The sequence below is a fragment of the Procambarus clarkii genome, unplaced genomic scaffold (genome assembly GCF_040958095.1).
Source record: "Procambarus clarkii isolate CNS0578487 unplaced genomic scaffold, FALCON_Pclarkii_2.0 HiC_scaffold_141, whole genome shotgun sequence".
Classification (NCBI taxonomy): domain Eukaryota; kingdom Metazoa; phylum Arthropoda; class Malacostraca; order Decapoda; family Cambaridae; genus Procambarus; species Procambarus clarkii.
In genome coordinates, this window is record NW_027189174.1 from 471,785 (window position 1) to 499,684 (window position 27,900).

Sequence of the window (27,900 nt, forward strand, 5' to 3'; positions counted from 1 at the left end):
ATTAACAATTTTTGTTTGTGTGAATTTTTTGGTGGATAATATACATTTATACACTAAAAGGACCTAGCCATATTTATTCTTAAATATCTTCAAACTGATATTACTTTGAAATTTAACAATAAAAACATAAGCATTTTTACTATTAACACTGAAAAACAAAAATTGGTAGAATTTTTCAAATAATATTATTGCAAACCCTTTTGATTGGTTTTGTTATAAAGTTAAAGTTCAATATAGTAGGCTAAGCTAAGCTTTGCTAAGCTAGAACAGAGGATTTTTGGACTTGTGGATTTGTAAACCTCATCCTGTAAACATTCATGTTTCTACATGTTAAACAAGCTACGAGGATGAGGGAAGGGGATGTTCCCTCCATTCTGGATGTTATATTTACAAGGAAAGAGGAAGAGATATTTGTCATTCAGTACCTCCCTCCCTTGGGTAAAAGTGACCATGTCTTTTTGGGAATAAAGTATGCAATGCATTATAATCTGTTAGAAAATAAGCTTGAAGCAGTTGAAAAACCTGATTTGTGGAGAGGTCATTATAGGGAACTCAGATATTTCCTTAAGGAATTTGACAAACACTTGTCGTTAGGATATGAAGTAAATGAGATGTATGTCAAGTTTTGTGAAAAATATGATAAAGGCACAACAAAATTTATTCCAAAGGAGAGATGCAGAACTAGGAAAAGGGGATTTGTTTATAGATGTCATTTGGATTTTTCCGAGTTTCGGAGTTTCCGTGATATTTTCTATTTTGATCAAAATATGTATAATGTTAATGTATTTTGATAAATGAGCTTTCCTGTCTACTTAAGTAATGATTCCAAAGATCGTCCTTCCTTTCCTCCCAGGAATCTGGATGTAGCAGGTGCTCAATTGTCAAAAGTGAAAAATTTGGTTTGTCATCCGAATGCACCATATCGGTAAATTTTTTAATATTATTTTAAAAATAGTAAATGGCACTATTTTTGCAAAATCATTACAAGATCTATTATTCTAATAGGGGTTTGATAAAATACAGTAGAATGCCTACTGGTTTTACCTGTAATAGGGTTTGATATAGTTGATTATGGATATATTGTAATGAAATGCTCCTATTGTTAAGAAACACTTTTTTAAAAGAATATTTTGTAATGAGCAGCTCTGAAAATCAGTTGATTACAGATAATGCTACATAATACACTTAATGTGTGTATATGTTACCACAAGTGAGGTATATAATGGTATTTATGAGTAAGATGTAATTGTGTCTTTGACACTGATAAAATTAAGTACTGTGGTTTTATATACTGATAATTAGCTAAAAATATATACTGTACAAGTAAATAAATTATTTTACCTTGCACCGAGATCCACCAAGCCTGTATGGTGTGCGTTTCAGTACTTTGGAAATCTGGAACGATCTAGAATCTCTTATCTGCAATGAAACAATACATATTATTGCACTTACCAAAACATGGATGAATGTAGAAAATAGAGAACTATTAGATGAATATCAAATAAATGGATTTAATCTATTTCACACAGATAGATATATTAGACAAGGAGAGGGAGTAGCCATATGTGTTAGGTAATATTTGAAATGTAGTCTCGAAAAGACTACATTTCAACAGAAACGTGTCACACACCAGTCACAAGACTGAACCTCATCGAGGCCAAACGTCTAAATGAGAGCATGAACGAGTAAGAAATAATACTTTAACACCTGGCATCATACACACAATGAATGTACCTGCAGACACACAACGAGCACTATTAACATAGCAAAGATTACTCCATAAAAAAAAATCATTAAATATGATTGACAATGAGATGAAATAATGCACAGTATGTCAATTTTGTGAAATTTTTTCATTACTGAACTAGGTTTTCAATGCTTACATTTGTTATTCTTGGCATTCTTTGCTTCATATCTGAAGCTTCGTTTTAAGTTTCCACTTCAGACGTGTCTTCCGCAGCTATGCATCTCCGGTTTGCAGCATCAAAATCATCTGCAATAGCTGAATATAATTAATAATATATCAGCGAGATATATATTTATCATTACCTAGTAGTAGTGAACACTAAGAAATAACATAAATCAGCTTTCTAAAGAGATGTTTAATAATACGACACACATGATTTGGAACTTATAACTGGGTTAAGTACTTTGCACATAAGTCTCAAGGAGCCATTAGGAAACCCTGCTTGTGATTAAAATATTATGCTGTTTTTATATACTGTATGTGCAGCACAGTACCTCACCTCTCAATACACCACCACTGGCCCTCGCCTCTCAATACACCACCACTGGCCCTCGCCTCTCAATACACCACCACTGGCCCTCGCCTCTCAATACACCACCACTGGCCCTCGCCTCTCAATACACCACCACTGGCCCTCGCCTCTCAATACACCACCACTGGCCCTCGCCTCTCAATACACCACCACTGGCCCTCGCCTCTCAATACACCACCACTGGCCCTCGCCTCTCAATACACCACCACTGGCCCTCGCCTCTCAATACACCACCACTGGCCCTCGCCTCTCAATACACCACCACTGGCCCTCGCCTCTCAATACACCACCACTGGCCCTCGCCTCTCAATACACCACCACTGGCCCTCGCCTCTCAATACACCACCACTGCCCCTCGCCTCTCAGTACACCACCACTGCCCCTCGCCTCTCAGTACACCACCACTGCCCCTCGCCTCTCAGTACACCACCACTGCCCCTCGCCTCTCAGTACACCACCACTGCCCCTCGCCTCTCAGTACACCACCACTGCCCCTCGCCTCTCAATACACCACCACTGCCCCTCGCCTCTCAATACACCACCACTGCCCCTCGCCTCTCAATACACCACCACTGCCCCTCGCCTCTCAATACACCACCACTGCCCCTCGCCTCTCAATACACCACCACTGCCCCTCGCCTTTAAATACACCACCACTGCCCCTCGCCTCTCAATACACCACCACTGCCCCTCGCCTCTCAATACACCACCACTGCCCCTCGCCTCTCAATACACCACCACTGCCCCTCGCCTCTCAATACACCACCACTGCCCCTCGCCTCTCAATACACCACCACTGCCCCTCGCCTCTCAATACACCACCACTGCCCCTCGCCTCTCAATACACCACCACTGCCCCTCGCCTCTCAATACACCACCACTGCCCCTCGCCTCTCAATACACCACCACTGCCCCTCGCCTCTCAGTACACCACCACTGCCCCTCGCCTCTCAGTACACCACCACTGCCCCTCGCCTCTCAGTACACCAGCACTGCCCCTCGCCTCTCAGTACACCAGCACTGCCCCTCGCCTCTCAATACACCACCACTGCCCCTCACCTCTCAATACACCAGCACTGCCCCTCGCCTCTCAATACACCACCACTGCCCCTCGCCTCTCAATACACCACCACTGCCCCTCGCCTCTCAATACACCACCACTGGCCCTCGCCTCTCAATACACCACCACTGCCCCTCGCCTCTCAATACACCAACACTGCCCCTCGCCTCTCAATACACCACCACTGCCCCTCGCCTCTCAATACACCACCACTGCCCCTCGCCTCTCAATACACCACCACTGCCCCTCGCCTCTCAATACACCACCACTGCCCCTCGCCTCTCAATACACCACCACTGCTCCTCACCTCTTAATACACCACCACAGCCCCTCACCTCTTAATATACCACAACTGCCCCTCACCTCTGCCCCTCACCCTCACCTCTCAATACACCAGCACTATAGCCAGCAACAGAATCTAATAATATTATAAAATGTAAGTGTTTACTTACGATAATATTTGCGTGACTGCATGAAGCGTTTGTCTTCTTGCTGACTGCACGGACCACAAACTGACCGCTTTGTTGATGTTCCTGGCGGCGGATGACGCTGTGACGTCACAGGTGAGGGACGCTTTGCGCACTACTCAATCGTCGCTTGAACCCATCATAAATAGTTCTGTTATTTTTATTATTTTATTTTTATAATTTTTTTTACAAGAAGTTACAATGGAGGTTAACAGAGAATTTAAAAATAAGTTGAATTAACATTCTTGTAAAGCCACTAGCACGCATATGTTGTTGTTGTTAAAGATTTGCTACCTGGAACAAAAAGTTCCAAGTAACACGGGCTATGGAGAGCCCGTATATAGCACCCATAGCGTTTCGGGTAAGTCTTTAAACTAACAGTTTTTTTTTTTTTTGATAAATTAATAGTAAAATTGATAAAGAATGTTACCAGGTATTTTATAGCTTTTCTTTACAGGTACAGATAATTTTAAGTAAAATAATGACAGTAAAATCAACAAAAATGTTTACAGGTAATTTGAAGAAATATTGACACAAAAGCAGATCAGAATAATACACAATAAAGAAACAAGGATTACTAGATACATGAGAATAGCATTTCAGGGTTATACATTGGTTCACTGAAGCACAATATGAGGATCATTTCGAGGAAAAGTTTCAAGGAATAATGCAGTAGAAAATGCACTCAATACAACAACCATGATATCAAATGATATCTAAGATTACAATGTAAAAGTAATATGGCTTAGGTACAAGTATTGGGGGATTGAGTAGCACTAGATACAGTGTGAAGATAAAGCCCATGGTAGAAAACTATGAAGATGAAATTAGGTACTTTTTGGTTTTATTTTTGAATATAGCAAAAGTTGGACAGCTTTTCAAATCATTTGGGAGTAAGTTCCATAGACTAGGTTCATTTATTTACATAGAGTGTTTACATAGATTAAGTTTGACTGAGGATATCAAAGAGATATTTATGTCTGGTGTGGTGGGCATGTGTTCTATTACATCTGTCCAGGAAGAGTTTCAGAACAGGGTTTGCACTTAGAAAAAGGGTTTTATAAACGTAATTTACACAGGAGAATGTGTGAACTGAATTTATGTTTAGCATGTTTAGGGATTTAAACAGAGGAGCTGTGTGTTGTCTGAAGGTAGAGTTAGTTATTGTCCTGATAGCAGATTTTTGCTGGATGATGATGGGCCTGAGGTAGTTTGCAGAGGTTGAACCCCAAGCACAGCTACCATAAGTAAGATAGAGATAGATAAGTGCATAATAGAGTGAGAGGAGAGCAGAGTAGGGTACATAATATCTGATCTTAGAGAGTATCTTAGAGAGTATACCAATTGTTTTAGAAACCTTTTTAGTTATGTGTTGTATATGGGTGCTGAAGTTGAGTCTCTTGTCTAAGTACAGGCCAAGGAACTTTCCATCATTTTTATTGCTAATGTTTACATTATCTATCTGAAGCTGAATTGCATTTGTTGATTTGCTTCCAAATAAGATGTAGTAGGTCTTTTCTATGTTTAGTGTGAGTTTGTTGGTTGACATCCACAAGTAGACTTTTTTTAATTAATTGTTTACAACCTTATTTAACATGAGTGGGTTGGGTCAAAGTAGATGAGTAGTATCATCAGCAAACAATATAGGTTTAAGTATGTTAGAGACATTAGGGAGATCATTGATGTATATAAGAAACAGGAGGGTCCTAGGATGCTGCCCTGTGGCACCCATACAGTTATTGGTAGAGTGGGAGAGGTTATATCATTGCTGGCTACATATTAGTGTCTGTTACTAAGATAGGATCGGATATAGTTCAGGGCAAGGCCACGGATTCCATATTGGTGGAGTTTAAGTAAGAGGTAGTTATGGTTAACAGAATCAAAAGCCTTTCTTAGGTCAATGAAGAGTCCAATTGGAAACTCACTTTTGTCGAGGGCTGAGAAGATTAAGTCAAGCAGACTAACAATACCATCATTGGTACTCTTTTCGGAGCGGAAGCCAAACTGACAAGGACTTAGTATATTGAATTTTATAAGGGAGTAGAGCTGTTTGTAAAAAAAAATTGAAATATTTTTGATAATATAGGTAGATTTGATATGGGTCTGTAATTATTTATGTCTGCCGTGTTACCTCCTTTATGAACTGGCGTTACTCTTGCTTTTTTAAGGATATCAGGGAAGGTATGACACACTAGGGATTTATTAAACAGCAATGCTATGGGTGGTGCAAGGGCATGGGGGGGCACTCCTGTATACCATCGATGGTATTTCACTAATGTTCCCAGCTTTGGTTTTTAGCGAGTGAATGATGGACACAACATCTGTAGGGCTGACCGGAGAGAGAAGAGAGTTTGGATACCTGCCTGAAAGATATGTGGTAACATATGTCTGAGTCTCTGGGATTTTTCGGGTAAGGTTAGCACAAATCGATGAAAAGAAGCTATTAAATTCAGTTGTTGTTTCAAGATCTGTTGCAGGTACTCACCTAGTTGTGCTTGCGGGGGTTGAGCTCTGGCTCTTTGGTCCCGCCTCTCAACCGTCAATCAACAGGTGTACAGGTTCCTGAGCCTATTGGGCTCTATCATATCTACACTTGAAACTGTGTATGGAGTCAGCCTCCACCACATTGCTTCCTAATGCATTCCATTTGTCAACCACTCTGACACTAAAAAAGTTCTAATATCTCTGTGGCTCATTTGGGCACTCAGTTTCCACCTGTGTCCCCTAGTGCGTGTGCCCCTTGTGTTAAATAGCCTGTCTTTATCAACCCTGTCGATTCCCTTGAGAATCTTGAATGTGGTGATCATGTCCCCCCTAACTCTTCTGTCTTCCAACGAAGTGAGGTTCAATTCCCGTAGTCTCTCTTCGTAGCTCATACCTCTCAGCTCGGGTACTAGTCTGGTGGCAAACCTTTGAACCTTTTTCCAGTTTAGTCTTATGCTTGACTAGATATGGACTCCATGCTGGAGCCGCATACTCCAGGATTGGTCCGACATATGTGGTATATAATGTTCTGAAAGATTCCTTACACAAGTTTCTAAAGGCCGTTCTTATGTTAGCCAACCTGTCATATGCTGCTGATGTTATCCTCTTGATATGAGCTTCAGGGGACAGGTCTGGCGTGATATCAACCCCCAGGTCTCTCTCTCTCTCTGACTCTTGAAGTATTTCATCTCCCAAGTAATACCTTGTATCTGGTCTCCTGCTTCCTACCCCTATCTTCATTACATTACATTTGCTTGGATTAAACTCTAACAGCCATTTGTTCGACCATTCCTGCAGCTTGTCCAGGTCTTAGTGAAGCCTCAAGCTGTCCTCCTCTGTCTTAATCCTTCTCATAATTTTGGCGTCGTCAGCAAACATTGAGAGGAATGAGTCTATACCCTCTGGGAGATCATTAACGTACATCAGAAACAGGATAGGTCCAAGCACAGAGCCCTGTGGGACTCCACTGGTGACTTCACGCCATTCTGAGGTCTCACCCCTCACTATAACTCTCTGCTTTCTATTGCTTAGGTACTCCCTTATCCACTGGAGCGCCCTACCAGTTACTCCTACCTGTTTCTCCAGCTTATGCATCAACCTTTTATAGGGTACTGTGTCAAAGACTTTCCGACAGTCCAAAAAAATGCAGTCCGCCCATCCTTCTCTTTCTTGCTTAATCTTTGTCACCTGATCATAGAATTCTATCAAGCCTGTAAGGCAAGATTTACCCTCCCTGAACCCATGTTGATGGGTTGTCACGAAGTCTCTTCTCTCCAGATGTGTTACTAGGTTTTTTCTCACAATCTTCTCCATCACCTTGCATGGTATACAAGTTAAGGACACTGGCCTGTAGTTCAGTGCCTCTTGTCTGTCACCCTTTTTAAATATTGGTACTACATTAGCAGTCTTCCATACTTCTGGTAGGTCTCCCGTTTCCAGTGACCTACTATACACTATGGAGAGTGGCAAGCAAAGTGCTCCTGCACACTCTTTCAATACCCATGGTGAGATTCCATCCGGCCCAACAGCTTTTCTCACATCAGGCTCCAATAGGTGCTTCTTGACCTCATCTCTTGTAATTTCGAACCTTTCCAAGGTCACCTGGTTTGCTGCCACCTCTCCTAGCGCCGTGACTTCTCCCTGTTCTATTGTAAAGACCTCTTGGAACCTTTTGTTGAGTTCTTCACACACCTCTTTGTCATTCTCTGTGTACCTGTCCTCGCCCACCCTAAGTTTCATCACCTGTTCCTTCACTGTTGTCTTCCTCCTGATGTGATTGTAGTAGCTTTGGTTCGGTCTTGGCTTTATTAGCTATATCATTTTCATACCTTTTCTCAGCTGCTCTTCTCACGCTAACATACTCGTTCCTGGTTCTCTGGTATCTCTCTCTACTTTCTGGTGTTCTGTTATTACGGAAGTTCCTCCATGCCCTGTGTGTGTGTGTGTGTGTGTGTGTGTGTGTGTGTGTGTGTGTGTGTGTGTGTGTGTGTGTGTGTGTGTGTGTGTGTGTGTGTGTGTGTGTGTGTGTGTGTGTGTGTTCGATCCCTTGTAACGATTCGTGTGTGAACCTTAGACAAACTAGTAAATATTTAGGTTCGTATTTTTCTCAACATTGTGTGAATAGAATGGGGCCAAATAATCTAATGCATTGTATTTACATGCCAGTTTATATAATCATTATATTAATTGGAGAGAGCCAATACATATTTTAAGTGCAGGAATTTTGTTGAACGCAATTTGATCAAGTCGGCCCAATTAACTAATGTCCCAATATTTTTAATGTTATCATTGACCTGTACAAACTAGACCCATATTTATATATTGTAGTTACAAATTGTAACGACCTACTTAGTGTGGAAGGCAGGCTCGTGATTCGTCGATCTTCACCTGACCACAGTAAAGCGAGGCGATGACATAGGGTGGGGGTCTGTCATATATAATTTCTCTCAAACCGCTTAACTCTTAGAATGTCAGCCCCACTCCCGTCTGGAGTTTTATACCGGAAGAGACGGAAGGCCTTCTTCAGTGATGTGAATTAGCGATCAGAACACTATCCAGATAGAAAGCTTTCTTCCATCGGCACTGCGACCCGATGAAGGGGGAGTCAGCTGAACGACTTGGGCTTTGTCTTCGCTCTTGGTGCTAGCCAAACAGCACCATGTTCCACTGCATCAAGGTTCAGTTCCGAGGAACCTACACCAAGGCCGAGATTCTGGCCCTCTTGACGGCGAACTCTGATGTTGCTCACATCGACGTCATCATGGAGGAAAAGGAAAACATCGTTTTTCTGGTGTTCAACCAGGAAAATGATTGAACGGTTTCAACCGTTTCCGTTGGTTGAAACTCGACGAAACCAACCCACATTGGTGGGGGTGGGGTGCTTGATCTCACGTTTGTCTCCACCAGTATTTATGAGTTGACATTGGCCAGTTGACCATGTTCTGACTAGCGACTCCGTTGCTACAAAAACAGTTATTAATATTGCATTACCTCCCAGACCTCCAGTTCCCGAGCCCGGATGGGACTTTATCAAAGCAAATTGGACAGTTTCAGGAAGCTCTCGAAACTTGGCACCTAAACTACACTCCTCCTGACAACACTGAAGAAATGGAAAAAGATTTAGTAAATGCAAGACAGAGCAGCAAATCACGCCATCCACAAGAGGAAAACAATTACCCAACAACATAAGGACCACTGGTATTACTATTATAGGATCAAAGATCTACATAACAGACTAAATTGTGCACGAAAGAGTTTCAGAAGAGATAGAACCGAAGCTAATCTAGGACTTGTTAGAGCTGTCCGAAATCAAGTGCACGAAGAAACAGCCAAAATCAAAGAAAATGTCTCGAGTGGTGTGCCAAACTAAATCAGCATACATCCTTGGGCGACATTTGGAGACAGATCAACATTGCCAAAGGCAAATCGCCTCCTGCTCTGCCACGTGTTCATCCAGAGCAAGAAGCAGAAAGGTTAGCAAATCTATTTGCTTCAAGAGCTAGTTCTACTATTTATTTATTTATTTATGCATATACAAGAATGTACATAATTAATGTGAGGATACAAATATGGTAATTACAGTCTTGTAAAGCCACTAGCACGCGCAGCGTTTCGGGCAGGTCCTTAATCTAAGAAAATTTTAAGGAGGTAAATACTTGCAAAATTTATAGACAAAAAAATGATAACAGATTACATGAAATGAAAAAAAAAGATGAGAGAAAATTGTAGGTACAGTATATTAAAGCACATAGGTAGCTAAGATTGATTGCAATGACAGCTTAAAATGGTAGTTGACAACAAATTGGTAGGCACAATACAGCAGAAACAATATAAGATTGATTGCAATGACAGCTTGAATGGTAGTTGACAAAAATTGGTAGTCACAATACAGCATATGGCTAGCACATAAAAGAAGACAGCAATGAACACAATGATAAGGTTGTTTGATGTTACATAAAAATTAGGAGATTGGGTAACACTAGGTACAGAGCAAATTTAAAGCTCAGTGTAGGAAACTAAGAAGATGAAGTTAGGTACTTTTTGGTTTTGCTTTTAAATAAGGCAAAAGTTTTACAGTTTTTCAATTCACTAGGGAGTGAGTTCCATAGACTAGGTCCCTTAATTTGCATAGAGTGTTTACACAGATTAAGTTTGACCCTGGGGATATCAAAGAGATATTTATTTCTGGTGTGGTGATAATGGGTCCTATTACATCTGTCCAGGGAGAGTTTCAGAGCATGGTTTGCATTTAAGAACAGGGTTTTGTAAATGTAGTTGACACAAGAGAATGTGTGGAGGGAATTAATATTTAGCAAGTTTAGGGAACTAAACTTCCTCAAGCAACTCTGACTCACCAACAAAGACAAAGAAGCAAGATTGGAAAAAATAGATGATGCTTTAGCCTTACCTGACGAACTAGACCAACCATTCAATCTGAAAGAACTCAGGAGAGCTACAAAAGAACTAAAAACACAGATCCAGGTGAGAACAAAATCACAACATGCTGGCCAAGCTAGGAGAAAAGGGTGAAGAAGCCTTCTTGAATCTCACCAACGAAGTATGGGTGACATGAGCTCGACCACTCTTGGAACAGTGCAATTATAGTTCCCATTCCAAAACCTAAAGACCTTGGAAATCCAAGACCCATCTCATTAACAAGCTGTCTGGCCAAAACCGCAGAAAGAAGGCTCTTAATCGAATTGAATGGAAAGCCAATCCACTACAACAAAATATGTTTGCTTACAGAAAAGGTGTTGGAACCACAGAAATCCTTACCTCCTTCCTGGATCAAATCAATGACAAACCTGGAATCCTTATATTTCTAAACCTAGAAAAAGCCTTCAAGTTAGCCAAGGCTCCAGCTACACTGTGCTGCCTTGTGGAAAAGGAAATTAAAGGACACGCTCTTGCCTTTGCCAAAGAAAGCCTGCTTAACCGAGAAGCTAAAGACAAATTCCCCCCCCAAAAAAAATCGACCTCAAAGAGGCTGGAAAATTGAACTCCGCAGGGAGGAATACTCTCTTGTATGTATGTACCTTACCTAAATAAACATTTGATTTGATTTGATTTGATTAGAAGCGCTTTCCTCTTCAACTGTCTCGTGGAACAATTCATAAAGCTCAAGTTACCAAAAGCCAAACTTCTTAACTATGCAGACGACTTTGTGTTCATCATCAATGGCAAAGGCGCCAGGAACCCTGCACAAAAATGCCTAGATAATATCAGCAGGGAAGCGGAACGCAAAGCAGTGTAAATAAAGAGCAATAAAACCAAAACAATGGCCGTTAAAATGAGAACAAGACATCAGAATCACAATACAAGTTCATGAAATTGAGTGGGTTACCTCTTTTCAATACCTAGGAGTCATAATAGACAGGCAGTTGAAATTCACTCAAGAAATTGAATATATTCGGCAACGTTGTAAAACCAGAAACTCCAGCTTTGCGCTCCCTGACACGTGTATTGATTGTATATATATTATATATATACGTGTATTGATTCCGTGTGTCCGTGTCCGTTAGAGTCTATGAGTGTCCGTGTCCGTGTCCGTGTCCGTGTCATTATCCCTGGGGTATTGAGTCCAGGATGCCATTTGTGTCCCCTCAAATTGCCTCCCTTATCTCCACCTTGGGATCGTGTCAGTGTCCATGTGTGTCTTGATTCCGTGTGTGTCTTGAGTCCGCGTGTGTCTTGAGTCCGTGTGTGTCTTGAGTCCGTGTGTGTCTTGAGTCCGTGTGTGTCTTGATTCCGCGTGTGTCTTGAGTCCGTGTGTGTCTTGAGTCCGTGTGTGTCTTTAGTCCGTGTGTGTCTTGAGTCCGCGTGTGTCTTGAGTCCGTGTGTGTCTTGATTCCGCGTGTGTCTTGAGTCCGCGTGTGTCTTGATTCCGTGTGTGTCTTGAGTCCGCGTGTGTCTTGAGTCCGTGTGTGTCTTGAGTCTGCGTGTGTCTTGAGTCCGTGTGTGTCTTGATTCCGCGTGTGTCTTGAGTCCTGTGTGTCCGGGTGTCTTTGGGGTTTTGGGTCCAGGAAGCTATTTGTGTCGACCCAAATTGCCTCCCTTCTCCCCACCTGAAATCCAGGTGAATTGAAAGACCTGCCCGAGGTCAGTGGATCCAGGTATCCGTCCGTGGGCCCCCGGATTTCAACCCTTCCCCACATTCCAAGGGGTCAGTCAATCAATCTTCAGCTATCCAGAGAATCTATCGAAACTGATGCTCCTACAGGAGGGGACACACAGATAAATCTGTGCCCTGTACTTGCAACCGTTCCGACAGGCTCGAACGCAGGTCTATCCGGATTAAGAACATGTTCTATCCGACTAGGCCACGCTGGAGTTGCCTTCTGAATCAAATTTTGCACTTGTATTTATATCTCGTAGTAAGGTTAGTTAGTGTCTATTTATCAACATTTGCAATGATTGACGTGTGAAGTTGTGAGTTTGTGTTGACAGATAGAAATTCATAACAGCTTATTCGATGAGGTTGCAGTCCAGTGAGGCAGTTTCATGAATGAATATTGGAGAATTTAGGCAAACTGACGTGTGTGTGTGTGTGTGTGTGTGTGTGTGTGTGTGTGTGTGTGTGTGTGTGTGTGTGTGTGTTTAAAAGTATGTATTATTTAATATTTAGTGTGGTGTGTGTGTGTGTCCAAATGAGTTTGTGAATGGTAAACAAGCAATCCAATACCTAATATGTGCTAATCTAGGCCTCGTTTTGTATACATATATATATGTGTTTACTAGGGAATGAAAATCCGGTTTGTTTAATTCTAAGTTTTTTCAACAATAAATAGTACATACGCGAACGAACGGTTCGGCTGGGTAAGTATAGCGTTGTGGCGGCCATTTTCTCTGTTAGGCTGGGGTTGGGGGAAGGGGGGTGGGTTGGTCTCTGGTAATTGTGGTATAGGGGTAGTTATATTTGGGCCTCGGTTGGGGGGTAGGGTGTTGGTAGGGGGGTGGGGGCCCAGGGAGCAGCAGAGGGGGGGACCTGAGGGAGAGGCATGGAGTTGCTAGTTAATCATTAAGATATTAATTTGTGGAGATAGGTTATATAAGGAAAGATGTTTAGGAAGGAATAAGAAAAGTGTTTGGAACTGATGAAAGTATATGAGTTATAGTGATTCATGTTAGAAGAAAGATATGTGCTTTAAAAGGTGAAGAGATTTGTAAAGGACTTTATCTGCTTAATAATATATTAATTAACGGTAAATGACCATTGGAGATAGATATTCAACAGCATAATGAGTGGATATTTCAGAGCGCGACATTCGTGCGCGCGCGCGTGCGCACACACACATATACACACACACACACACACACACACACACACACACACACACACACACACACACACACACACACACACACACACACACACACACACACACACACACACACACACACAGGAAGGAACCAGGAACCACTGGAAGAGTTTGAGATTACCAGTGGGGAAGTAAGGAAGTGTTTACTAGAGTTGGACGTGACGAAGGCTATAGGCCCAGATGGAATCTCCCCTTGGGTTCTAAAGGAAGGAGCAAGAGAACTGAGCCTACCACTCTCCATAGTGTATAACAAATCACTGGCAACAGGGGAACTGCCAGATACTTGGAAAGCAGCTAACGTAGTCCCGATATACAAGAAAGGGGATAGACAGGAGGCACTGAACTACAGGCCAGTGTCCCTAACCTGCATACCATGCAAGCTGATGGAGAAGATTGTGCGAAAAAAACTAGTGGAGCATCTGGAGCGAAGGAACTTTGTAACACAGCATCAACATGGGTTCAGGGATGGCAGGTCCTGCCTCACAGGGTTACTTGAATTCTACGACCAGGCAACAAAAATAAGGCAAGAAAGAGAAGGGTGGGCAGACTGCATATTTTTGGATTGTCAGAAAGCCTTTGATACAGTGCCACACAAGAGGCTAGTGCGAAAGTTGGAGATGCAGGCTGGAGTGAGAGGGAAGGTACTCCGGTGGATAGAGGAATACCTAAGCAACAGGAGACAACGAGTCTGTGTGAGGGGTGAGGTCTCAGATTGGCGAGACGTCACAAGTGGAGTCCCGCAGGGGTCAGTCCTTGGACCTATACTGTTTCTGGTATATGTAAATGATCTCCCAGAGGGTATAGATTCGTTCCTCTCAATGTTTGCCGACGATGCAAAAATTATGAGGAGGATTGAAACAGAGGATGATAGTAGGAGGCTACAAGATGACCTGGATAGACTGAGTGAATGGTCCAACAAATGGCTGTTGAAGTTCAACCCGAGTAAATGCAAAGTAATGAAACTAGGCAGTGGAAACAGGAGGCCAGGCACAGGATACAGAATAGGAGATGAAGTACTTAATGAAACAGACAGAGAGAAAGATCTAGGAGTTGATATCACACCAAACCTGTCTCCTGAAGCCCACATAAAGAGAATAACGTCTGCGGCATATGCGAGGCTGGCTAACATCAGAACGGCGTTCAGGAACCTGTGTAAGGAATCATTCAGAATCTTGTACACCACATATGTAAGACCAATCCTGGAGTATGCGGCCCCAGCATGGAGCCCGTACCTTGTCAAGCACAAGACGAAGCTGGAAAAAGTCCAAAGGTATGCCACTAGACTAGTCCCAGAACTAAGAGGCATGAGTTATGAGGAAAGGCTGCGGGAAATGCATCTCACGACACTGGAAGACAGAAGAGTAAGGGGGGACATGATCACAACCTACAAAATCCTCAGGGGAATCGACCGGGTAAACAAGGATGAACTTTTCAACACTGGTGGGACGCGAACAAGGGGACACAGGTGGAAGCTGAGTACCCAAATGAGCCACAGAGACGTTAGAAAGAACTTTTTCAGTGTCAGAGTAGTTAGCAAATGGAATGCATTAGGAAGTGATGTGGTGGAGGCTGACTCCATTCACAGTTTCAAATGTAGATATGATAGAGCCCAATAGGCTCAGGAATCTGTACACCAGTTGATTGACGGTTGAGAGGCGGGACCAAAGAGCCAGAGCTCAACCCCCGCAAGCACAATTAGGTGAGTACAATTAGGTGAGTACACACACACACACACACACATATATATATATATATACAAACATACATACAGTCTCGATAGTCAAATTGCAGAAACTGTCACAATTATGACAAGGATCACTCATATTGGATATATACACACACAGATAAATTCACGTGGATAAGTCACTCCAATTACACGTATGTACACACACAGACAACATATTTCAGTGAGTGTGGCCCATAGTATACATTAATACTCACACATGGCAGCCCATTCACTATTAATTCGTGTACATATTCATTCACACACATGTTTATGTGTCTCTTTCTTATAAAATACACACACACTGAAAGGAATCTTTGAGAACATTATATACCACATATGTCAGACCAATCCTGAAGTATGCAGCTCCAGCATGGAGTCCACATCTAGTCAAGCATAAGACTAAACTGGAAAAGGTTCAAAGGTTTGCCACCAGACTAGAACCCGAGCTAAGAGGTATGAGCTACGAGGAGAGACTACGGGAATTAAACCTCACTTCGTTGGAAGACAGAAGAGTTAAGGGGGACATGATCACCACATTCAAGATTCTCATGGGAATCGATAAGGTAGATGAAGGTAGGCTATTTAACACAAAGGGCACACGTACTAGGGGACACAGGTGGAAACTGAGTGCCCAAATGAGACACAGAGATATTAGAAAGAACTTTTTTAGTGTCAGAGTAGTTGACAAATGGAATGCATTAGGAAGTGATGTGGTGGAGGCTGACTCCATACACAGTTTCAAGTGTAGATATGATAGAGCCCAATAGGCTCAGGAACTAGTACTCCTGTTGATTGACGGTTGAGAGGCGGGACCAAAGAGCCAGAGCTCAACCCCCGCAAGCACAATAAGATGAGTACAATTAGGTGAGTACACACAAACTCATTGTTAATTTTCCCTGGAACACAACCCGACAAACCGTTTAACAACCAGGTACCCATTCACTGCTTCGTGAAGATAATCGTTAAGTTAAGGATTGGTGCCTAGTCAATCCGCTCTTCCCCTGCCAGCCAGGATATGAACCCAGGCGAAATCGCTTGCGAAGCGCGAGGTGAGTGCCTTACCACTGATCCACAGGGACTGCCCAAATATGAATGCCATCAGCAGCACTAGCAGTTGGTGTTACCAGGCAGGTTACCCATCCAATTACTAACCAAATTGAAAGTTGCTTAACTTGGCTAATGGGACGAGAAGCAGTGTCCTTTAAGTGGTAGTATGGCCGTTGTTATTGTATACAAGTGGTAACCAATAACTTGTGAGTGAGTGAGTGAGTGAGTGATGATAATGGTAACTGCGGCGGAGGATACTCACACATACCAGCCAATTCTCCATTAATGATAGTTCTTATAGTCAAACAAACCAACCAAAAGTGGACTATTGCACCAACATGGAAATGTTTGGATGCCATTGATCTCGCACAAATCGCTTATAAATGCCACCCGCCGCTATTTATAAAACCTAAACAATCCTCTTCTAAGCACGAATGACTACTCTTAGGCCTTGGATTATGTTCACTTAGGCTTCATTGAGTCAATACATATAACTTCTTTGAGTCGGGGGACAGGCAGACAGGCAGTCTATATATACATGTTAGGCTTATAAAGTGGTCTCCAACACCCACCCCACAAGGTTAAACTAACCCTCACTCACCAGGATGCTAGTAGCTCACTAACTCCTGGATACCTATTTACTGCTAGGTGAACAGGTGCATTGGGTGATAGGAAACGCTACCAACAATTACAGCCCTGCCCGACCGCGATTCGAACCCTGGAATCCCTTATTGAGAGTCGAGAAGGAACACATCATTCATGTTACATATATGTGTACTCACCTATTTGTGCCAGGAGGATCGAGCATTAATCTTAGAGTCTGCCTTTAAGCCGTCAGTTGTTTATAGCAATAACTCTTGGCCTATTTCCTAACTTAACCTAGCCTAGCCTATACCCTACCCTAACCTATAACCTACCACAATCTAAAACCAAACCTAATATAACCTAACCTAATCTAAACCTAACCTAGCCTACACCTAAACCCAATCTACCTAACTTACCTAACTAAGCTAACCTAACCAAACCTAACCTAACTAACCTAACCTAACTAACCTAACCTAACCTAACCTAACTAACCTAACCTAACTAATCTAACCTAACCTAACTAACGTAACCTAACCTAACCTAACCTAACCTAACCAAACCAAACCTAACCTAACTAACCTAACCTAACCTAATCTATCCTAACTTAACTAACCTAACCTAAACCTAACCAAACCTAACCTAACTAACCTAACCTAACCTAAACCTAACCTAACCTAACTTAACCAAACCTAACCTAACCAAACTTAACCTAACCTAACTTAACCTAACCTAACCTAACCAAACCTAACCTAACTAACCTAACCTAACCTAACTAACCTAACCTAAACCTAACCAAACCTAACCTAACTAACCTAACCAAACTTAACCTAACCTAACCAAACTTAACCTAGCCTAACCAAACTTAACCTAACCTAGGGGCTGGTCCCAAACCTGCACACAGAAATAACATCTCATGAGACCAGAAGACATGGCAGGATGTGCAGAATACCCCCGTTGAAAAACAGAGGTGCAACTGGTACTCTGAGAGAGAACTCTATCAACATCAGAGGTCCGAGACTGTTCAACACGCTTCCACTTCACATAAGGGGCATAACTGGCCGACCCCTCACAGTGTTCAAGAGAGAACTGGATAAGCACCTCCAAAGGATACCTGATCAACCAGGCTGTGACTCATACGTCAGGCTGCGAGTAGCCGCGTCCAACAGCCTGGTTGATCAGTCCGGCAACCAGGAAGCCTGGTCGACGACCGGGCCGCGGGGACGCTAAGCCCCGGAAGCACCTCAAGGTAAGGTAACCTAACCTAACCTAACCAAACCTAACCTAACTAACCTAACCTAACCTAACTAACCTAACCTAAACCTAACCATACCTAACCTAACTAACCTAACCAAACTTAACCTAACCTAACCAAACTTAACCTAACCTAACCAAACTTAACCTAACCTAACCTAACCTAATCTAACCTAACCAAACCTAACCTAACCAAACTTAACCTAACCTAACCTAACCTAACCTAACCAAACTTAACCTAACCTAACCTAACCAACACCCACCTCACAAGATCGAACACCTAAACTGACCCTGACTGACCCTCACCAGGATGCAATCCTACATGAAGCTCACAACTCCTGGATACCTGTTTACTGCTAGGAGAACAGAGGCATTAGGTGATAGGAAACGCTACCAATAATTTCAGTCCTGCCTGGCCGGGTTTCGATCCAGGAATCCCCGATCGTTAGTCTAGAAGGAACACATACATGTTTCATATTTCTGTGTACTCACCTATTTGTACTTGCAGGACTGAGCATCAGTTTTTGAACGCTGACAATATAGCCGCCGGTTGTTTAAAGCAATGACTCCTGGTCTATTTTCCTGTCATATCAACTTTTAAAATTATGAATGGAGTTTGCATCTACAACTGTGGGTTTTTGTAAGTTTGTTCTCACCTAGTTGTATTCACCTAGTTGTGTTTGCTAGGTTTGATATTCAGATCTTTGGTCCCACCTCTCAACCATCAATCAATTGCCCAAGTAGTTTTCCAGAAGTTATGTAACTCATAACTCTCAGCTCTGTTAGAAAAAAGGCTGGGGCTGCATATTCAATTATTTGTATCGCATAGGTTGAAAAAAAGGTTCATTCTTCTTTACACGTTAGAAATGTTACTTTGAACATGTTCTATCCAAGTCGGATAGAACATATTCTTAATCCGGATAGACCTGCGTTCGAGCCTGTCGAAACGGTTGCAATTACAGGGCACATATTGTCCTCTCCTGTAGCAGCATCAGGTTCGATAGATTCTCTGGACAGCCGATGATTGACCTTCTGGCAGTTCTCACGTTGACAAATTTAAAACTGTTTTTTTTGATAAAAATAAACGGCACATTCTTTAGATGTTTAAATTTTTTATCTCTGTCCGTGTATGTGTCTTGAGTTGAATTTTGATTCCTTGTGTTTCTTGATTCCTTGTGTTTCTTGATTCCTTGTGTTTCTTGATTCCGTGTGTGTCTTGAATCCGTTTGTGTCTTGATTCCTTGTGTTTCTTGATTCAGTGTGTGTCTTGATTCCGTGTGTGTCTTGATTCCGTCTGTGCCTTGATTCCTTGTGTTTCTTGATTCTGTGTGTGTCTTGATTCCTTGTGTTTCTTGATTCCGTGTGTGTCTTGATTCCGTGTGTGTCTTGATTCCGTGCGTGTCTTGATTCCGTCTGTGCCTTGGTTCCTTGTGTTTCTTGATTCCATGTGTGTCTTGATTCCTTGTGTTTCTTGATTCCGTGTGTGTCTTGATTCCGTTTGTGTCTTGATTCCTTGTGTTTCTTGATTCCGTGTGTGTCTTGATTCCGTTTGTGTCTTGATTCCTTGTGTTTCTTGATTCCGTGTGTGTCTTGATTCCGTCTGTGCCTTGATTCCTTGTGTTTCTTGATTCCGTGTGTGTCTTGATTCCTTGTGTGTCTTGTTTCCGTGTGTTCCTTGATTCCTTGTGTTTCTTGATTCCGTGTGTGTCTTGATTCCGTTTGTGTCTTGATTCCTTGTGTCTCTTGTTTCCGTGTGTGCCTTGATTCATTGTGTTTCTTGATTCCGTGTGTGTCTTGATTCCGTTTGTGTCTTGATTCCTTGTGTCTCTTGATTCCGTGTGTGCCTTGATTTCTTGTGTTTCTTGATTCCGTGTGTGTCTTGATTCCGTGTGGGTCCTGATTCCTTGTGTTTCTTGATTCCTTGTGTTTCTTGATTCCGTGTTTTTCTTGATTCCGTCTGTGCCTTGATTCCTTATGTGTCTTGATTTCGTGTGTGTCTCCTGAGTGTGTCTTGTTTCCGCGTGTGTCTTGATTCCGTATGTTCCCGTGTCCGTCAGAGTCTTAGGTTAGTCTTAGGTTAGGTTAGGTTAGGTTAGTTAGTGTCCGTGTCAATGTCTATGTCATTGTCCCTGGGGTTTTGAGTCCAGGATGCCATTTGTGTCCCCTCAAATTGCCTCCCTTATCTCCACCTTGGGATCGTGTCAGTGTCCATGTGTGTCTTGATTCTGTGTGTGTCTTGAGTCCGTGTGTATCTTGAGTCCGTTTGTGTCTTGATTCTGTGAGTGTCTTGAGTCCGTGTGTGTCTTGATTCTGTGTGTGTCTTGAGTCCGTGTGTGTCTTGAGTACGTGTATTGATTCCGTGTGTCCGTGTCCGTTAGAGTCTATGAGTGTCCGTGTCCGTGTCCGTGTCATTATCCCTGGGGTATTGAGTCCAGGATGCCATTTGTGTCCCCTCAAATTGCCTCCCTTATCTCCACCTTGGGATCGTGTCAGTGTCCATGTGTGTCTTGATTCCGTGTGTGTCTTGAGTCCGCGTGTGTCTTGAGTCCGCGTGTGTCTTGAGTCCGTGTGTGTCTTGAGTCCGTGTGTGTCTTGATTCCGCGTGTGTCTTGAGTCCGTGTGTGTCTTGAGTCCGTGTGTGTCTTTAGTCCGTGTGTGTCTTGAGTCCGCGTGTGTCTTGAGTCCGTGTGTGTCTTGATTCCGCGTGTGTCTTGAGTCCGCGTGTGTCTTGATTCCGTGTGTGTCTTGAGTCCGCGTGTGTCTTGAGTCCGTGTGTGTCTTGAGTCTGCGTGTGTCTTGAGTCCGTGTGTGTCTTGATTCCGCGTGTGTCTTGAGTCCTGTGTGTCCGGGTGTCTTTGGGGTTTTGGGTCCAGGAAGCTATTTGTGTCGACCCAAATTGCCTCCCTTCTCCGCACCTGAAATCCAGGTGAATTGAAAGACCTGCCCGAGGTCAGTGGATCCAGGTATCCGTCCGTGGGCCCCCGGATTTCAACCCTTCCCCACATTCCAAGGGGTCAGTCAATCAATCTTCAGCTATCCAGAGAATCTGTCGAAACTGATGCTCCTACAGGAGGGGACACACAGATAAATCTGTGCCCTGTACTTGCAACCGTTCCGACAGGCTCGAACGCAGGTCTATCCGGATTAAGAACATGTTCTATCCGACTAGGCCACGCTGGAGTTGCCTTCTGAATCAAATTTTGCACTTGTATTTATATCTCGTAGTAAGGTTAGTTAGTGTCTATTTATCAACATTTGCAATGATTGACGTGTGAAGTTGTGAGTTTGTGTTGACAGATAGAAATTCATAACAGCTTATTCGATGAGGTTGCAGTCCAGTGAGGCAGTTTCATGAATGAATATTGGAGAATTTAGGCAAACTGACGTGTGTGTGTGTGTGTGTGTGTGTGTGTGTGTGTGTGTGTGTGTGTTTAAAGGTATGTATTATTTAATATTTAGTGTGGTGTGTGTGTGTGTCCAAATGAGTTTGTGAATGGTAAACAAGCAATCCAATACCTAATATGTGCTAATCTAGGCCTCGTTTTGTATACATATATATATGTGTTTACTAGGGAATGAAAATCCGGTTTGTTTAATTCTAAGTTTTTTCAACAATAAATAGTACATACGCGAACGAACGGTTCGGCTGGGTAAGTATAGCGTTGTGGCGGCCATTTTCTCTGTTAGGCTGGGGTTGGGGGAAGGGGGGGGGTTGGTCTCTGGTAATTGTGGTATAGGGGTAGTTATATTTGGGCCTCGGTTGGGGGGTAGGGTGTTGGTAGGGGGGTGGGGGCCCAGGGAGCAGCAGAGGGGGGACCTGAGGGAGAGGCATGGAGTTGCTAGTTAATCATTAAGATATTAATTTGTGGAGATAGGTTATATAAGGAAAGATGTTTAGGAAGGAATAAGAAAAGTGTTTGGAACTGATGAAAGTATATGAGTTATAGTGATTCATGTTAGAAGAAAGATATGTGCTTTAAAAGGTGAAGAGATTTGTAAAGGACTTTATCTGCTTAATAATATATTAATTAACGGTAAATGACCATTGGAGATAGATATTCAACAGCATAATGAGTGGACAAGTTTTAGCAGGAAGGCCGGCACAGAGAGAGAGAATGGACCGATAAATAGTTAGACATTTTTTCTCGAATGGTATACTCTAATAATCATAGGTACATATTTCAGAGCGCGACATTCGTGCGCGCGCGCACACACACACACATATAAACACACACTCACACACACACACACACACACACACACACACACACACACACACACACACACACACACACACACACACACACACACACACACACACACACACACACACACACACACACACACACACACACACACACACACACACACACACACACATATATATATATATATATACAAACATACATACAGTCTCGACAGTCAAATTGCAGAAACTGTCACAATTATGACAAGGATCACTCATATTGGATATATACACACACAGATAAATTCACGTGGATAAGTCACTCCAATTACACGTATGTACACACACAGACAACATATTTCAGTGAGTGTGGCCCATAGTATACATTAATACTCACACATGGCAGCCCATTCACTATTAATTGGTGTACATATTCATTCACACACATGTTTATGTGTCTCTTTCTTATAAAATACACACACACTGAAAGGAATCTTTGAGAACATTATATACCACATATGTCAGACCAATCCTGAAGTATGCAGCTCCAGCATGGAGTCCACATCTAGTCAAGCATAAGACTAAACTGGAAAAGGTTCAAAGGTTTGCCACCAGACTAGAACCCGAGCTAAGAGGTATGAGCTACGAGGAGAGACTACGGGAATTAAACCTCACTTCGTTGGAAGACAGAAGAGTTAAGGGGGACATGATCACCACATTCAAGATTCTCATGGGAATCGATAAGGTAGATGAAGGTAGGCTATTTAACACAAAGGGCACACGTACTAGGGGACACAGGTGGAAACTGAGTGCCCAAATGAGACACAGAGATATTAGAAAGAACTTTTTTAGTGTCAGAGTAGTTGACAAATGGAATGCATTAGGAAGTGATGTGGTGGAGGCTGACTCCATACACAGTTTCAAGTGTAGATATGACAGAGCCCAATAGGCTCAGGAACTAGTACTCCTGTTGATTGACGGTTGAGAGGCGGGACCAAAGAGCCAGAGCTCAACCCCCGCAAGCACAATAAGGTGAGTACAATTAGGTGAGTACACACAAACTCATTGTTAATTTTCCCTGGAACACAACCCGACAAACCGTTTAACAACCAGGTACCCATTCACTGCTTCGTGAAGATAATCGTTAAGTTAAGGATTGGTGCCTAGTCAATCCGCTCTTCCCCTGCCAGCCAGGATATGAACCCAGGCGAAATCGCTTGCGAAGCGCGAGGTGAGTGCCTTACCACTGATCCACAGGGACTGCCCAAATATGAATGCCATCAGCAGCACTAGCAGTTGGTGTTACCAGGCAGGTTACCCATCCAATTACTAACCAAATTGAAAGTTGCTTAACTTGGCTAATGGGACGAGAAGCAGTGTCCTTTAAGTGGTAGTATGGCCGTTGTTATTGTATACAAGTGGTAACCAATAACTTGTGAGTGAGTGAGTGAGTGAGTGATGATAATGGTAACTGCGGCGGAGGATACTCACACATACCAGCCAATTCTCCATTAATGATAGTTCTTATAGTCAAACAAACCAACCAAAAGTGGACTATTGCACCAACATGGAAATGTTTGGATGCCATTGATCTCGCACAAATCGCTTATAAATGCCACCCGCCGCTATTTATAAAACCTAAACAATCCTCTTCTAAGCACGAATGACTACTCTTAGGCCTTGGATTATGTTCACTTAGGCTTCATTGAGTCAATACATATAACTTCTTTGAGTCGGGGGACAGGCAGACAGGCAGTCTATATATACATGTTAGGCTTATAAAGTGGTCTCCAACACCCACCCCACAAGGTTAAACTAACCCTCACTCACCAGGATGCTAGTAGCTCACTAACTCCTGGATACCTATTTACTGCTAGGTGAACAGGTGCATTGGGTGATAGGAAACGCTACCAACAATTACAGCCCTGCCCGACCGCGATTCGAACCCTGGAATCCCTTATTGAGAGTCGAGAAGGAACACATCATTCATGTTACATATATGTGTACTCACCTATTTGTGCCAGGAGGATCGAGCATTAATCTTAGAGTCTGCCTTTAAGCCGTCAGTTGTTTAAAGCAATAACTCTTGGCCTATTTCCTAACTTAACCTAGCCTAACCTATACCCTACCCTAACCTATAACCTACCACAATCTAAAACCAAACCTAATATAACCTAACCTAATCTAAACCTAACCTAGCCTACACCTAAACCCAATCTACCTAACTTACCTAACTAAGCTAACCTAACCAAACCTAACCTAACTAACCTAACCTAACTAACCTAACCTAACCTAACCTAACTAACCTAACCTAACTAATCTAACCTAACCTAACTAACGTAACCTAACCTAACCTAACCTAACCTAACCAAACCTAACCTAACTAACCTAACCTAACCTAATCTATCCTAACTTAACTAACCTAACCTAAACCTAACCAAACCTAACCTAACTAACCTAACCTTACCTAACCTAACCTAAACCTAACCTAACCTAACTTAACCAAACCTAACCTAACCAAACTTAACCTAACCTAACCTAACCTAACCAAACCTAACCTAACTAACCTAACCTAACCTAACTAACCTAACCTAAACCTAACCAAACCTAACCTAACTAACCTAACCAAACTTAACCTAACCTAACCAAACTTAACCTAGCCTAACCAAACTTAACCTAACCTAGGGGCTGGTCCCAAACCTGCACACAGAAATAACATCTCATGAGACCAGAAGACATGGCAGGATGTGCAGAATACCCCCGTTGAAAAACAGAGGTGCAACTGGTACTCTGAGAGAGAACTCTATCAACATCAGAGGTCCGAGACTGTTCAACACGCTTCCACTACACATAAGGGGCATAACTGGCCGACCCCTCACAGTGTTCAAGAGAGAACTGGATAAGCACCTCCAAAGGATACCTGATCAACCAGGCTGTGACTCATACGTCAGGCTGCGAGTAGCCGCGTCCAACAGCCTGGTTGATCAGTCCGGCAACCAGGAAGCCTGGTCGACGACCGGGCCGCGGGGACGCTAAGCCCCGGAAGCACCTCAAGGTAAGGTAACCTAACCTAACCTAACCAAACCTAACCTAACTAACCTAACCTAACCTAACTAACCTAACCTAAACCTAACCAAACCTAACCTAACTAACCTAACCAAACTTAACCTAACCTAACCAAACTTAACCTAACCTAACCAAACTTAACCTAACCTAACCTAACCTAATCTAACCTAACCAAACCTAACCTAACCAAACTTAACCTAACCTAACCTAACCTAACCTAACCTAACCAAACTTAACCTAACCTAACCTAACCAACACCCACCTCACAAGATCGAACACCTAAACTGACCCTGACTGACCCTCACCAGGATGCAATCCTACATGAAGCTCACAACTCCTGGATACCTGTTTACTGCTAGGAGAACAGAGGCATTAGGTGATAGGAAACGCTACCAATAATTTCAGTCCTGCCTGGCCGGGTTTCGATCCAGGAATCCCCGATCGTTAGTCTAGAAGGAACACATACATGTTTCATATTTCTGTGTACTCACCTATTTGTACTTGCAGGACTGAGCATCAGTTTTTGAACGCTGACAATATAGCCGCCGGTTGTTTAAAGCAATGACTCCTGGTCTATTTTCCTGTCATATCAACTTTTAAAATTATGAATGGAGTTTGCATCTACAACTGTGGGTTTTTGTAAGTTTGTTCTCACCTAGTTGTATTCACCTAGTTGTGTTTGCTAGGTTTGATATTCAGATCTTTGGTCCCACCTCTCAACCATCAATCAATTGCCCAAGTAGTTTTCCAGAAGTTATGTAACTCATAACTCTCAGCTCTGTTAGAAAAAAGGCTGGGGCTGCATATTCAATTATTTGCCTCGCATAGGTTGAAAAAAAGGTTCATTCTTCTTTACACGTTAGAAATGTTACTTTGAACATGTTCTATCCAAGTCGGATAGAACATATTCTTAATCCGGATAGACCTGCGTTCGAGCCTGTCGAAACGGTTGCAATTACAGGGCATATATTGTCCTCTCCTGTAGCAGCATCAGGTTCGATAGATTCTCTGGACAGCCGATGATTGACCTTCTGGCAGTTCTCACGTTGACAAATTTAAAACTGTTTTTTTGATAAAAAAAAACGGCACATTCTTTAGATGTTTAAATTTTTTATCTCTGTCCGTGTATGTGTCTTGAGTTGAATTTTGCTTCCTTGTGTTTCTTGATTCCTTGTGTTTCTTGATTCCTTGTGTTTCTTGATTCCGTGTGTGTCTTGAATCCGTTTGTGTCTTGATTCCTTGTGTTTCTTGATTCCGTGTGTGCCTTGATTCCTTGTGTGTCTTGATTCCTTGTGTTTCTTGATTCAGTGTGTGTCTTGATTCCGTGTGTGTCTTGATTCCGTCTGTGCCTTGATTCCTTGTGTTTCTTGATTCTGTGTGTGTCTTGATTCCTTGTGTTTCTTGATTCCGTGTGTGTCTTGATTCCGTGTGTGTCTTGATTCCGTGTGTGTCTTGATTCCGTCTGTGCCTTGGTTCCTTGTGTTTCTTGATTCCATGTGTGTCTTGATTCCTTGTGTTTCTTGATTCCGTGTGTGTCTTGATTCCGTTTGTGTCTTGATTCCTTGTGTTTCTTGATTCCGTGTGTGTCTTGATTCCGTCTGTGCCTTGATTCCTTGTGTTTCTTGATTCCGTGTGTGTCTTGATTCCTTGTGTGTCTTGATTCCGTCTGTGCCTTGATTCCTTGTGTTTCTTGATTCCGAATGTGTCTTGGTTCCGTGTGTTTCTTGATTCAGTGTGTGTCTTGATTCCGTGTGTGTCTTGATTCCGTCTGTGCCTTGATTCCTTGTGTTTCTTGATTCTGTGTGTGTCTTGATTCCTTGTGTTTCTTGATTCCGTGTGTGTCTTGATTCCGTGTGTGTCTTGATTCCGTGTGTGTCTTGATTCCGTCTGTGCCTTGGTTCCTTGTGTTTCTTGATTCCATGTGTGTCTTGATTCCTTGTGTTTCTTGATTCCGTGTGTGTCTTGATTCCGTTTGTGTCTTGATTCCTTGTGTTTCTTGATTCCGTGTGTGTCTTGATTCCGTTTGTGTCTTGATTCCTTGTGTTTCTTGATTCCGTGTGTGTCTTGATTCCGTCTGTGCCTTGATTCCTTGTGTTTCTTGATTCCGTGTGTGTCTTGATTCCTTGTGTGTCTTGATTCCGTCTGTGCCTTGATTCCTTGTGTTTCTTGATTCCGAATGTGTCTTGGTTCCGTGTGTGTCTTGATTCCGTGTGTGTCTTGATTCCGTGTGTGTCTTGATTCCGTCTGTGCCTTGATTCCTTGTGTTTCTTGATTCCGTGTGTGTCTTGATTCCGTTTGTGTCTTGATTCCTTGTGTTTCTTGATTCCGTGTGTGCCTTGATTCCTTGTGTTTCTTGATTCCGTGCGTGTCTTGATTCCGTGTGTGTCTTGATTCCGTGTGTTTCTTGATTCCGTGTGTGTCTTGATTCCG

The 27,900-nt window shown here is 42.7% G+C and overlaps 2 long non-coding RNA genes across 2 annotated transcripts in view; one reads left to right on the forward strand and one right to left on the reverse strand.

Moving 5' to 3' along the window:
* Positions 1 to 27,900, forward strand: part of LOC138361002 (uncharacterized) — a 523,679-nt gene that overhangs the window by 228,675 nt on the left and 267,104 nt on the right. The gene's annotated exons all lie outside the window — the stretch shown is intronic.
* LOC138361003 (uncharacterized) lies at positions 1,364 to 3,911 on the reverse strand. The gene is made up of 3 exons (XR_011226743.1): positions 3,792 to 3,911; positions 1,884 to 1,993; positions 1,364 to 1,419 (listed from the first exon to the last, which is right to left on the reverse strand). It is a non-coding gene; the product is annotated as an uncharacterized lncRNA (long non-coding RNA).